Below are 14,702 nucleotides of genomic sequence, written 5' to 3' on the forward strand. Positions count from 1 at the left end.
TTTTAAATAATGTTCTTTCTGTCCTCCTTTTTTTCAGGATAAACTCAGTGAGGTCATCAGGTATTTACCGAATACCTACTTTTTGCAGAACACTTTTGTTCTCCTTACCCTGTAAGTTTCTGAATCGCAGACACAGTTGTCTAAGGGATTCCATGGTGTCTAATTATCTCTCCTTGGGCCACAGCCTCATCAGTCCACCTTCTTCTGCTCTCCTCAGAAGGCAGTCACAGGACAGTCTCTTGACATATGAGACAACTGGTTTGAGGGGAGGGGCTGGTAGTGAAGGGGTCCTCCCTGCCTTCACTGTCTCCCGCCAATGCAATCAGTGCAAGGCTCCTCTAGGCTGCACTTGGAGCTCCTGCTGGAGTGTTTGCTGGAGGTTGGGATTCCAGGGGCCCCATCAGGGCTCAGGGCCATGTGGCGCTTGGTGGTGGGGGACCTTAGATGTTCCTAAATCCAGGGACCAGGGGCAGAGTAAGGACAGAGAGCATGCTTCTCCAGGGCTGGACACTGAAGGAGGAGGTGTCCAGAAGATGTGAGACATCTGCACACTGTCCCCACTGCCCACCCACCAGTCTCCAGGGCTCCACGGCTCCCCAGGTAGGGTGACAGCAAGTAGCAGGGCCTCAGGCCTCCTGCTGCCATCAAGCAGTTCCCTGCATTGCTTCAAGGTGTGACTAGTAACAACGCAGCCATTCACTGAGGAGTTACCCAGGCCAGGCTCTATCTAAGCCCCACAGCAGCCTGCAAGTCAGATACCAAAACTCCCTCTTCACGGATATGAAAACAGAAGCTAGAGCTAGGAAACTGTGTGACCCAGCGCACTTGGAAACTAGGCAGACAAGCCCTGTGAGCCCCGCTCTGGGAGGAAACCTGGGTGGCAGCCTGGGTGGATGGGAGGCGGCTCCGGCTGGGGCACAGGGAAGCCGTTGCATTATAAAAGCCCTTTGGGCCTTGTCCTCCTTGAATGGGGCTATTTATTGGTGAATCCATAATGTTGGAGCAGATTGGACTCCTTGGCAAATCCCTTGGCAAACATCTTGGCAGGCTTTCCCTAATGGAACATCCGAGGAGAAAAAGTCCCCTGTCCTCTGGGTCCCTGGTAACCTCCGGCCCAGCCCACGGGGAGTTTGTTTGCTCTGGCAGACAGGGAGCCCATTCAGACCCTGGGTGGCACAGACCCGGGGCCTGGCCGGTTAGGGTGGGCCTGGGGGAGGTCTCTAGCAGCCTCCTCTGGCTCCGGGCTGAGGTGGAGGGTTGACTTTATTCTGGCCGATGAGAATGACTGACTTTACAGTTCTGTCCTGCTCCATAAACCAGAAAGCCACTTCCAGGTGGTGGAATGAAGCCTGGTGGGCGGGTGTTTGGTGCCATCCTGCCGCAGGAGGGTGGTGGCCCGGCGGGCTGCGGTCTCCGCTAGCCACAGGGAAGGCGATTCTGCGGTCGTCAGCAGCAGAAGTGGGTGCCAGGTCGTCTACGTTAGAAGCATCTGGGCTGTACCTGCTCCCGACTCCAGACACCCACAGCTTCCCAACTCAGCATTTTAATTATGCTGCCGTCAGAGAGCATGCTTTTCATACAAGGAGGGGTTGCCCAGACATTTTTATTTTTCCAAGAGTGGGCAGCACTGCCTTACCTCAGGCTCAAACCACATCTGATTAGAAAACAGCTGTGAGTGAATTTCACAGCAGGCTGCCCTCAGGAGTCTCACGTCCTTGGAGGTCACACAGGTCCTCATTTCCAGCTTCTTGCTGGGGCAGCTCAACCCCAAGAGAGGAAGAAACCTCCTTTCCTAGTGGAGGAAGGGCAGCCCCTCAAAGGGAAAGCAGAGCCACCGAAAGGAACATTTGCAGTGTTTTACCTCCTGCCTTCTTTCCTTGCTGGCCACGACTGTGCACAACAAGCTGAAGGTGATTATGTTTACATATTTTAAAGCGCTTGGCTAAATATGTTGGCTTGTTTGCTTTTTGCTGATAGTAACTGTCTACCCACAGAGCCCTTTCAAAATTCTTCAGTGTTTTGGAAAGTGGATAAGGGACTCATTCAGTGACGTGCAAAGTTTGACCGAGCCAGGAATGAAGCATGGATTTCATGAAATGAGGGCCAGCCTCAGACCACACACAGAGACATTTCTGAGCTCTGCGCTGCCCCTCCCCACTTCTCCCTCCCCCTCTCCCTCTCCCACACACATCCCACCCTCCTCCCCCTCCCCCTGATGTGGGGGATGTAAAAAAGTAATTTTCCTCTTATGCGTCTAAGTTCTTCGAGCTGAGCTAATAATCAAATTAACATGAGACAGATTAACAGGAGAAAATTCCAGAGTTTATTATTCATATGGACATGCGGGGTCCATTAAGAATGTGACTCAAAGACACACTGGGCAGTTAAGGTTTGTTTATATGCCATTTGGACAAAGGAGAAGTGGGAGCTGGGGTCTGGGATTTCAAAGGGGAAGTAGGCAATTCACAGGTAGAGGAGAAAAGGCGAACATGTGGCAAACGAATTCCTGCCGGGCCACCCAGAAAGACCGGGAGGGGAGTCTAGCAGAACAGGTTTCTGCGTGCATCCTTGTTGTCTGCCACACTTCATTCCGTGGACTGAGGCGAAAATGCTGCTTCCCTTCTCGAAGCAGGTCTTTCCGTCGAATTTCCTTAGGCAAGGAAGGGTCAAAAGTTCTTTCCGGGTCTTTCATTTCTTAATCACCAGCTTAAAATCAATTTTAAGAACATTTTGGGCTGATGAAACTTTGGTCCCCTCCACTGAAAAACTGGCAGTGAAAGCCACTGGCAGTGTCCCTGCCAAAGGCTGGGAGTGGGGTGGGGGTGGGGGGTCCAGAGGTTACATGGCCCTTTGTTGGAAAGAAGCTGTTGAGAAAATGGACTACTCCAGTGTGTGCCCACACCCCCCAGCTTGAAAGGATCTCGTAGGGAAGTCAGGGCTATCTAAACTCAGCTAGGGAGAAGAAATGGCTGGAACCTGATGCAGTTATTGAAATCACCTTTGTGTGTGAGATTGGGGGTGGGGTGGGGCACAAGAAACACATTTCACCTAAAATGAGACCAGGTTTGTGTCAACTTCTGAGTCCATGGGTTGGGGCATAGCCCCAGGAGTCAGGCATCCTGACTTCATGGAACATTTCCTTCTGTCAGAGGGGTCCCTGCTGGACACAGGAACGTGGGGCCACGTGGATAAGAGACCATTAGGAGTATGCTTATTCTAGGAGACTTTGGCATAAAATTGTATATTTGCCCCTTGATTGCAAACTTTGGAGGGAGTGACCAGATGGGGCCCTGTTTGAAGTTTGAAAGATCTTAGGTTTCCTTTTTTCCTTTTTGAACTTTTTAAAAATCCTCACCCAAGGACGTGCTTATTGATTTCAGAGAGAAGAAGGTGGGGAGAGACAGAAGGAGAGAAAGACTGATGCAAGAGAAAAATATTGATTGGTTGCCTGTCACATGTGGCTCCACCGGGGACCAAACCTGCAACTTAGACAAGTTTCCCCACCGGGAATCGAACTTGCAATGTTTTACTTTTCAGGATCACATTCCAACCAACTAAGCCAAACCAGCCATGGCTCCTTGTTGAACTTTTACATGTAGGCTCCAATGTATCCAGACAGGATGAGGCAGTTCGCTCCAGAACAAGTATTTACAGTGCTCCCCAGGTACAGTGACCAGGTAAGTGTACAGAGTGAGGACAGGGAGATGGTGCCGAGCCCAACCCCCAACCCCTTCGTCCCAGTCACATGCATGGGGCAGCACCTTCTTAAAGGATGTGCTCCCCAAAGCCACAGCTCAGGAGACCTCACTGTCATGTCAAAGCTTGCAAAGATTTTTCGAAGTTCCCCCGCCTCTGGAACTAGCCATGGCCACTGGAGTAGAAAGGAGGGATGGCTGGCCGGCTCCATTGGCTTCTCACTAGCATGCTTCAGAGGGAGAGGTCTGGAGAGACTTGTTTGCCTTCTTACTTAAATTCACACTTTTTGAAATGTGAAGATTTTGCCAAGAATAAACACAGAGTTGGAAGCCCCAAGGTTCTGGTTTGGTGAGGAACGAGGAAGGCCCATAGTTCCAGGATGTCTTAAGGGGTCAAATTCTTAACCTCAAGCAGTGCAGCTGGTCAGTAGGATGAGTTCTCTCTCTTTCACAGGGTTTCCCAAAGTTTCTTCCTAGACTGTGACCATGCTGAGGAGATCGTTGACCCGGCTTCCCCGGGCCATAGCAGGAAGCACAAAGATGGAACTGGGGCCAGCTCAGAGGTTCCTGGCTGAGTGGCCACTGAACATCCAAGGAGTTTCCCCCTTCATTCCCGTCCTGGGTTGACAGAGCCAGCTGTCGAATCTGGAGATGGTGTCACCTCCCACAATAAACTCACTCACAACCAAGAGCTGCTCTGTACGCCCTTTGCCCTCTAACCTTGCTCCCCACAAAACAGGTGTCCAGACTTCTGGCTTCCCGGTGTCACTGCTTCTGCACTTTTGTCTCTCCAACCCCTCCAGGGCACTAGGTAGACCACAGCCCGGGCCAGAGAGGCCTGCCTGTCCTCTGGAAGACCCAGCCTCCCGTTAGTGGCCCCTCTAGGCCACACGGGCACCAACAGGCCTCCCAGGAGGGGCAGGAAAGCACAGCTTCACTAAACAGTACAACAAAGATGATGATTCTGATCTTGCAGGATGGTGTGAAGATAAACTGAGAATCCCCCCCCAACCTTTTCTTTAACTTGACAAATATTTACCAAATATCTCTTATGTTCTGGGCCCAGAAACATTGTCACTTCTCAGGCATTTGGTAAATACTCTGGAACTCGGTAGCAGAGGGGGAGTAGGTTTTTGGATGAGGTAAATAAGTGTGGCAGAGGCTGCAGTGCCCGCCGGCACTCAGCACTGTGATAAGTCCCCTGGCGTCCCAGGCAGCCCGGTGGGCAGAGCCATGTGACTGGGCTCTGGCCCAAAAAATGTGAGCTGAAGTGATGTGTGCCGTGACTAGGACCGGCCCCCCAAACCTCCACAGGATACAAAAATGAGCTCAAAATGGGTAATGAACCTAAATGCAAAACATAAAAATTTTAGAAAAAAATTGAGGAAAGTCTTTGGGATACATAGCTAGGCAAAAGAATTCTTAGGCTTGACATAAAACTCACAATCAATAAAAGAAAAAATGATAATTGCACTTTATAAAAAGGGACTTCTGCCAAGATGGAGGCATAGGTGGAAACACTGTGCCTTCTCCCACAACCAAGTTTGAATACAACAAAGGTTTGGAGAACAAAGACAGACAAAGAACAGAAAATTGAATTATATGGAAGTCCGACTACAACTAATCATTCCACGGGGACGGTAAGAGGGGTGGAGCCAGCAGCAGAGCTCAGTTGGACAGGAAAGATCCCAAGATCTAGGCGTGCAAGTGGCCCGGACCCAGGGTGTGGGGCAGACTGACCGCAGTCGCACATTTGCGCACAGTGAGACAGACCACGCAGGCCCCAGGGGGCGAGGGCTGACAGTGGTGGCACATTTGCGTGCAGTGGGATGAAACGCGTGGGCCTGGTGACGGTGGCAGCTGCCGCACCTGTGGGGGCCGCGGCAGGAGACGGCAGACGGGACACCATTGTTCCTCTTTGACCCCGCCCCCACATACAGTGTCACAACCCAGCAACTTAGTTGCCCTTCTCTAGTGAAGACCTAGGGCTCCGATCCTGCTATGGAACAGGCACGAACAGCCCAAAAGATGGCACAAGAAGAACTCAAAGTCTCAGAGCCAATAACTCTCAGCGACCGAGAAATTGCCAGCCTCTCAGAAGCACAATTCAAGACACTGTTTATCAGGATGCTCACAGAACTGGTTGATTACAGTCACAAATTAGAGGAACATATGAAGGCTAAACTAATTGAAATGAAGGGAGATGTCCAGGAAACCAATAGTGATGGAAAGGAAACTGGGACTCAAATCAATGGAGTGGACCAGAAGGAAGAACAAAACATCCCACCAGAAAGGAATGAAGAAATGAGAATTCAAAAAAATGAGGAGAGGCTTAGGAACCTCCAGGACATCTTTAAACGTTCCAACATCCGGATTATAGGGGTACCAGAAGGGGGAAAGAAACAGCCACGAGTGGAAAACTTATTTGAACAAATAATAAAGGAGAACTTCCCCAGTCTGGCAAAGGAAATAGACTTCCAGGAAATCCAGGAAGCTCAGAGAGTGCCAAAGAAGTTGGACCCAAGAAGGAACACACCAAGGCACATCATAATTACATTAGCCAAGACTAAAATGAAGGAGAGAATCCTAGAAGCAGCAAGGGATAAGGGGACAGTCACCTACAAAGGAGTACCCATCAGACTGTCAGTGGATTTCTCAAAAGAGACCTTATAGGCAAGAAGGGGCTGGAAAGAAGTATTCCAAGTCATGAAATCCAAAGACCTACAGCCAAGATTGCTTTATCCAGCAAAACTTTCATTTAGAATGGAAGGACAGATGAAGTGCTTCTCAGATAAGGGCAAGTTCAAGGAGTTCATCATCACCAAGCCCTTATTATATGAAATGTTAAAGGGACTTATATAAGAAAAAGAAGATGAAAAATATGAACAGTGAAAGGACAGCAAACTCACAGTTACTAACAACCACAGCTAAAACAAAAGCAAACCAAGAGGACAGCTAGATCAGGAGCGGAACCATAGAAATGAAGAATGCGTGGAGGGTTAGCAACAGGGGAGTGGGAGGAGGAGAGAGGGGGAGAAGGTACAGAAAATAGCATAGAGGGTAGGTAGAAAATAGACAAGGGAGAGGGCAAGAATAGTGGGGGAAATACAGAATCTAAAGAACTTGAGACACGTGGTTATAAACTAAGGGGGGGGGAATGGTGGGGGAGGGGGTGTGTAGGGTGGAGGGGAATGAAAGGGGGGAATAGAACAACTGTAATGGTATAATCAATAAAATATATTAAAAAAAATTAAAAGCCTTTGCTCCGAGAAAGACCCTGTTCAGAGGATGAGAAGACAAGCCACAGATTGGGAGAAAATATTTGCAAACCATATACCCTTATGTCTAGACTATATATAACGATTTCTTAAAACTCCATTGTCAGAAAGAAACAATCTAATTAGAAAATGGGCAAAACCCCCCAAACAAACCCCCAAACCAACCTCAAAACATGAAGATACCTGTCATAGAAAAGGATATACAGAAGCAAATAGGCATGTGAAAAGGTGTTTGATATCATTAACCATCAGGGAGATGCAAATTAAAATGACAATGAGATATCATCACATACCTATCAAATTGGCTAAAATGAAAAATCATGGTTCTCCACCACCACCACCACCACCAAAAAAAAAAATGGCAACACTGAATGATGGGGAGGGTTATAAAAACTGGATCACTCATTCATCTCAGGTGGGACTATAAAGCTGAGCAGGCAGCTATCTTTTACACCAGCATTTCCACTTCTCAGCATTTATCCCAGAGGAACGAAGACTTATGTTCACACAAAAACCTCTGGAAAGATGTTCGCAACAGCTTTATTCACAGTAGCCCCCAAACTGGAAATCTCCTTCAACGGGTGAATGGTTGAACAAATTGTGGTACACCTATACCACGGAATACTATTCAGCAGTAAAAAAGAAGAAGCTATTGCTAAATACATGTAATAACCTAAAAGGCTCTCTAGGGAATTCTGCTGAATGAAAAAGCCAGTCTCAGAAGTGTACATGCTGTGTGATTCCACATATACATAATATTACTAAAATGACAAAAGTATCGAAATGGAGAACAGAATTGTAGTTGCCAGCGTTATAAGAGAGGTGGATGTGGGAGGGAAGCAGATGCGACCATAAAAGGGAAGCATGAGATTTGCTTGTGGTGCTGGGACTTTTCTGTTTTGACTCTACTAATGTTGGCATTGGTTGTGATGTTGTGCTACAGTTTCGTGTGATGTTACCCTGGAGAGAAACTGAGTGAAGGGTACAGAGGATCTTTCTGTATTATTTTCCCCTCGAACACACGATCTTTGTCCTTTTCCCTCATCCACTGGGTGAATGGAGACACTCCTAGGACCTAGAGGAGGGCAAGCCACAGCAAGAGGGAATCTGGATTCCTGAATGACTATGTGGAGTAAAGTCGCCTCCTCACTCTCACGCACTGGGCTGAGATGTAGTCAAGGAAAAAGTTTTCATGTGCTAACCCACCGATGTTTGGGGGTTGTTTGTTACTGTAGTCGCTTCTACTTACTCTGACTAATGACACATTGGAGGATCTGGGGTTTTAACCCAAATTTAGGGAACCAACTAAATGTGCTGATTTTTCCATGGAGCTATTTTGGTTTCCAGCACAAAGAAAATTATCTCATCTCCCTGTCTGTGCACAAGCCTGGAATCAGCTTCTACCTTCGGCACATACTGGTTTTGAAAGTTTGAGTAAGTCACTGGACATCTAAGCTTCATTCTCCTCAACCGCAAGAATAGGGAGTTAGGAAAGGATTTGCACCTACATGAAAGTACTGAGTCCTCCACCTTCCAAGATTGGGGGGCAGGGTTGTTTGCCCGGCAACTTCCTCGTGGTTTTCTTTGTGATCTGACTCTTGTGGCCTTCAAGTAACTCTCTGTCTTAGCCTCAGAGTGACCTTTCTTAAAAATGAAACTGATCAGTTGCCTTGGTTAAATAAATCAGAATAACACCAGTGAAAAATGGTAGTGATAATATTATTGATATCATAGTTGTCATTTATCAAGCAACTACTATGATCGTAGCAACACTTGTAAGCAACCTCAGTCTTTACTCCTGGGCTTGGGCTGGTGTTTCTGAGCCCAGCACTTTCTGAAGGGCTCTTTCCCTAGTCTCTCTCCTTCCCCATCTCCTACATGGGTCACGCTCTATCTCAGCTGTTCTTCACCTGGACCCTCCATGACTCACTCTTGGGGCAATGTGTCCGTCATTTGAGGCTGTGCCTTCAGAAAGAAGATGTAGGTAGGGCCTGGACTTTTCCTGCTTTTGATGGTTTTGCCTGCCAGATACTGGGTAGAGCACTTTGTGTATAGCATCTTACCTGGTTGAACAGAATGTTCTGTAGAATGGGAAATTCTGACGGGTTCTTCTTAGGATAAGCTCCTAAAGCTAGAGGTTCCAGGCCTCTGTAAGGCCACAGTGAAGTTTCATTGGTTGTACTAGTTTTCTACTGCTGCTGTGACAAATGACCACAAACTTGGTGGTGGAAAAAAACATAGAAGTGCTACCTTGAAGTTCTGTAGGTTTGAAGTCTCCCTGGGCTAACACCCAGGGCTGCATTCCCTTCCAGAGCCCCTGTGGGAGAATCCATTCCCCTGCCTTTTTGAGCTTCTAGAGGCTGCCCTCATTCCTCTGCTCATCACCCTGCCCTCCGCCTTCATAGCTACACCTGGGGGAATCCCTCTGCGGCATCGCTCCACCTGCCCCTCTGCCTCCTTCTCCCACTTGTTACTACATTGGGCTGGCCTGGGCAATCCAAAATAACCTCCCTTTCTTAAGGTCTGTTCCAAGGCAGCCCCAAAAGTTCATTCAGTATTTAAGTGAAAATAAAAGACACATTTTTCATTTTCACCAATCACTTTATTGAATAATGTATTCACCGTTTTGGTCCACTACCTTCTCCCATCTTTTAGGCAACTTCATAATTCCATCTTCCCAAAATTTTTTTTATCTTTTTCAGCAAAGAACTGTTCCAGGGCCTTTTGTAGTCTTTCAGGGAATTGGAATTTTTTCCCATTAAGAGAATTTTGTACAGACCAAAATAAACGGAAATCTGAAGGTGCAATGTCTGGCGCATGTAGCGTATGGGTCAGGGCTCCCCCGCCAAGCTACAACAGTTTTTGCCTGGTCATCAGAGAAATATGTGGTTTGTGTTATCCTGATGCAAGATTATGTTTTCTGTTGACTAATTCCAGACACATTTTGTCGAGTGCTGCTTCCAGTTGATCTAATCGTAACAGTACTTGTTGGAATTAATTGTTCAGTTGTCCTGAAGGAGCTCATCATAGAGAACTTGCTTCCAGTCCCACCAGGTACACAACCTCACCTTCTCTGGATGAAGATCAGCCTTTGGTGTGGTTGGTGGTGGTTCATTCCGATTGCTGCACAATCTCTTCTGTTCCACATTATTGTAAAGAATCCACTTTTCATTGCTCATCACAATTTGTTTTAAAAAATGAAACATTTTCATTACATTTAAGTAGAAAATTTCATGTTGAAATATGGTCAGAAAGGTTTTTTTTATTTTTGCTTAACTAATGTGTAACCCAAACACCAAAGCGATGAACATAACCAAACTGGTGAAAATGATTTTCAACACTTGACTTGGATATTTTGAATATGTCAGCTGTCTCCCATGTGGTATAATGTTGATAGTTCTCAATTAATGTCTTGATTTGAGTGCTGTCAACTTACTGGTCTACCTGATTGTGGAGCATTGTGCAGAGAGAAATCTCCAGCATGAAACTTCACAAACCACTGTTAAAACATCTGACCAGTCCCAGCGCCTTCTCCATACACTGTGGAAATTATTTTTGTGCATTTCAGTTTCTTGAAATAATAAAGCATAATTTGCCAAAAATGTTGCTTATTTTCTTCCGTCTTCAATATTAAAATGCCACACAAAAATTCACCAATTTTGATAAGATTTTTTTAATGCATGCTGATATGACAGCTGTTACAATACAATTTAACAAAATTGATTCAAACAAAGTTCAAGACAACTAAGCGTGAGTAGAGCCAGCTTATGGAGAAAACAGAACAAACTTCTAGGTCAACCCAGTATCTGCTGCCTGAGCTCCCTTTTATCTTGGAAGGTGACACCTTCATGGCTCCCAGGGGTTAGGAGGTAGCCATCATACCCACAAACAGCAAAATGAGAAGAATGACAGGGTAGTGACTTTCCCATGAAGCTAATTTGTTTTTAAAGTTATAATTCTGAATGCATGAAATATCCTTTTGAGGGGGAAAAAATTTGGCAAACTGAAATTTGCCTGGTCCATAAAGTTCTAACTTGCAGGAAACAGTGCTTTGGTCCCCTAGACAATCCTTTTCCTCCGCCCCAAGCATCACTCACACTGTGGCCGGAGGCTGGCAACCTCAGGGTGAGGCTGAAGAACTGGGTGGGGTCCTGAAGGACTGTGGCCTAGCTGAGAATCGTGGAGATGTGAGGGGTGCCTGTGAGTGGTGCTTATCACATTCAGATTGGCTCCCTGATTGTACCCATGTTGGGCTGAGGACTGGGCACCTAGCTGGTGAGCAGCAACAGGATAGCTGCAGGAGGCAAGCTGTTGGGACGTGTGTCACCATCCTTAGCTGACAGGTAGGGCAAGGGGGATGCATGCTTGTCTTAGGCCGATGTGGTGCCATGGATTCAGAGGGCTATGTGGTCTTTGACAAGTCACTCAACTTCTTCCAACCTGTTTCCTCAGTATCAATGAAGCAAAGAGCACAACACCATCCTCCAGGACCATGGGAAGCTAACTGAGCCTTTACACGAGAACTTGAGACCCATACTCACGTTCTGTATTTTAAATAAGCACCAGCTTCTATCTTACCTTGGGGAGAACACTCTTCACATTTCTGAGGGATGAAAATCACTGTAATCTTTAACAAAATCTATTTCTTGGGTTTTGCATGTTGTCATTATTTTTAGAGAAAAAAGTTAAACCAGAACCAACTTTAAAATAGCTTGTAAGTCTGCATTTTATTTTTAAGAAGGTAATAGAAATCAGGAGAAAATCTAGCCTTTGACAAGCAAAATTTAGTTTTAATATTGTGTATTTATATTATTTTGAAAATGTCTACTGATCTGTTATTTCCATAGGTATTAACCTACTAGAGAGACCTTTTAAAATATCTGCAAGTGATTTAATAGATTAGAAAGAAAGAAAAGAAAGGGAGAAAGAGAGATCAAATTTTGTTTTTGGTTGATTGATTTAAAATCATATGAACTACTTTTCTTTAGATAGTAATATTAATATATGAATATATAAAGAAGCATATGGACTATAATAGTCACTTTTTGTCCCACTACCCAGAAGTAAACACTGGTAATTTTGTGGCATCCACTTCTGTAGTTTCATTTTTAACCAGTAAAAATAAATCTGTTTTCATACCATAATGATATCCCACAGAATCTTGCCAAAATAGACAACTGACTTTAGCTGAACAACAGAAGAGGATTTGATTTTATAATTATTTAAAGTAAACATTTACCCTCTAATATTTCTAGATGCTCAGCAATGTCCCCTTTGACTATATTCATATTTTTCATTTTTCTCTCCTAGAAATTTCTGGAAGCTTCTAGAACTTTTTACAGCACCAGGCTAAAAAAACATGGCTTTTTAGAATCAAAATGAATTTTATCCATAGCCACAGGTGCTAGGGAGCCCAGGACAATGAAGGTCGGGAGAGAAGGGGACACAGGAGTCCTATCCTGAAGTCCTGTCCTTAGGTATTTAGTCTATGGCTGATGTGGTGGCGGGGTAGTTGGCGCTCAGCCTTTGTCCCACCTTCCTCCTGGCTCACCATGTTGATCTGCTGGGCCTAGAACTCTAAACAACTTTGCCAAACTCTTTTGCGCTTGAGCTTCTACATGTGAGTTCAAATTTGTGGCAGGCTTGGGAAATGAGAGTGAGGCGGGGTTAGTGTCTGCAATTTCCGGTCAGCTGTGGACAGCAGGAGGGTTAGGGCCTTTCATTTAGCTGAGATAGATGGTAGCGAGCAGGTGTGACTTTGGGAGCCAGCAGCAGTGTGGCTGTTTTTTGATTACAGAAGAGGGAACAGCTTGTGGTGGCTTGGGGAATAATCCCTGAGAGCTCAACGTACAGGTGGTTTTTTCTGCCGTACCACTGATATGAGTTATTTTGCTCAATTAAGTCCGATTCACCTGCACCGGCTAGAGTGGATCCTGTTTCTTGAACTTGAGTCCTCACTGCTATTCTGCTGGACCTACTTGGCGTATATGCTGCGGGTCCCTATTACACTTGGCAAGGAAGGTTCCGTCAGAGAAGTACTATAATAGCTCATGCCATTCTGCACTAAAATCGACTCACTCCTTTCTCAGTAGCCATTTGAACTAAGTACGTTATCAATCCAATCATACAGAAGAGGGAACTGAGTCACAGATGGATTAAATAACTTGCTTGCAGTCACTCACAAGGGAAGAAGAAAAGCCAAGCTTTATCCCTGCACAGTGCAGCTCCATGGCCTAGAGTCTTCATCCCCACCCTGCGCTACCCTATCCATCACACCTACAGTCTAGGCAGAGTCTGGTAGTTGGTCTGATATCTCATTTCTTTTGCACAGATAAAACCAAACACCATAAGGTACAGGAATGCCTTGGAGGTATTGCAGGTTCAGCTCCAGACCACCGCAATGAAGTGAATATTGAAATAATGACAATCACATGACATTTTTGGTTTCTCGGTGTATATAAAAATTATGTTTACACTGTACTATAGTCTATTGAGTGTACAATAGCATTGTGTCTAAAAACCAAAGTATATTCCTTAAGTAAAATACTTCATTGCCAAAAAAATGCTCACCATCGTCTGAGCCTTCAGAGTTGTGATCTTTTTGATGGAAGATCTTGCCTCAATGTTGATGGCCACTGACTGGTTAGGGCGGTGGTCGCTGAAGGTTGGGGGACTGTGGTAACTTCTTAAAATATGACAATAATGAAGTTTGCCACGCAAATGGACTCTTCCTTTCACTTTAACACTTAGAGGCCGTTGCAAGGTAATTAGTTGGCCTAATTTCAATACTTTTGTGTCTCAGGGAGTGGGGAGGACCGAGGAGAGGAAGAGAGACAGGGGAACCACCTGTTTGGAGCAGTAAGAACACATACCACATTTACAGATTAAGCTCACTGTCTTATGTGGGCCTGCTTCCTAGCACCCCAAAACAATTATAACAGTGACATCAAATATCACTGATCACTGATACCATAGCAAATATAATAACAGTGAAAAAGTGTGAAATATTGCAAGAATTACCAAAATGTAACACAGATACATGAAGTAAGCAAATGCTGTTGGAAAAATGGTGCTGATAGACTGGCTTTGAGGCAGGGCTGCCAGAAACCTTCAGTGTCTACGGAGAACAACAAAGTGAGCGGCAATAACACAAGGTATGTCTGTACACACTTAGGAAGCGGGCTGTATTTTTTTATTTTTTTATTTTGTTCATATTTAATTCGAGGGTTTATAAATTAGACCTGAAAAACTTTCAAAGCTGAAGTCAAACAAGGGGCTACGAACATCTCACTCCTGCTGTGTTTTTCTACGCAGAGTGTTTAGACTCCCTCTCCCAGCCTTCCCCCATACCGTCCTTCAGCAGACTGATATTCCACAGGAAGCCTAGTTACTTAGCTCTTAGGCACTGATTTCTATGTCCTGCATGTGAAGTCTGGAATGTTAACCAAATAGTTGCTACTTCAAAAGACTGTTCCTAAAGAGGCCGGGGAGTGTGAATCACACAGTCTACGTAGGTTTTGCTTTCTTTGTTGGGAAGCTCAGCAAGAAAATTGCTTTTCTCTTCACTCTTCCACAGAGATAATTTATCACTATTTGAAGAGTTGTATGTTTTCGTGGTTGCTTGGTTTGGAATTGCCACAGACGCTCAGACTTCTATAAAATTCCATTTATGATTTGCATGGAATGCAACTCAATACACCAATGTCTTCCATAGAGCAAAATCACAGAC

General features: G+C 45.4%; 1 long non-coding RNA gene across 2 annotated transcripts; it reads left to right on the forward strand.

The window, feature by feature from the left end:
* The first annotated feature begins 1,323 nt into the window (after positions 1-1,323).
* On the forward strand, positions 1,324-13,468 carry LOC118993708 (uncharacterized). 2 transcript variants are annotated; one of them, XR_005067924.1, is made up of 3 exons: positions 1,324-1,910; positions 3,600-3,677; positions 13,305-13,468. It is a non-coding gene; the product is annotated as an uncharacterized LOC118993708 (long non-coding RNA). The 2 variants fall into 2 exon arrangements; XR_005067923.1 differs by lacking the exon at positions 13,305-13,468 and adding an exon at positions 4,150-4,445.
* The last annotated feature ends 1,234 nt before the right edge of the window (positions 13,469-14,702 follow it).

Source organism: Sturnira hondurensis, unplaced genomic scaffold (genome assembly GCF_014824575.4).
Source record: "Sturnira hondurensis isolate 20B ecotype Veracruz unplaced genomic scaffold, ASM1482457v3 Scaffold0008860, whole genome shotgun sequence".
Taxonomy (NCBI): domain Eukaryota; kingdom Metazoa; phylum Chordata; class Mammalia; order Chiroptera; family Phyllostomidae; genus Sturnira; species Sturnira hondurensis.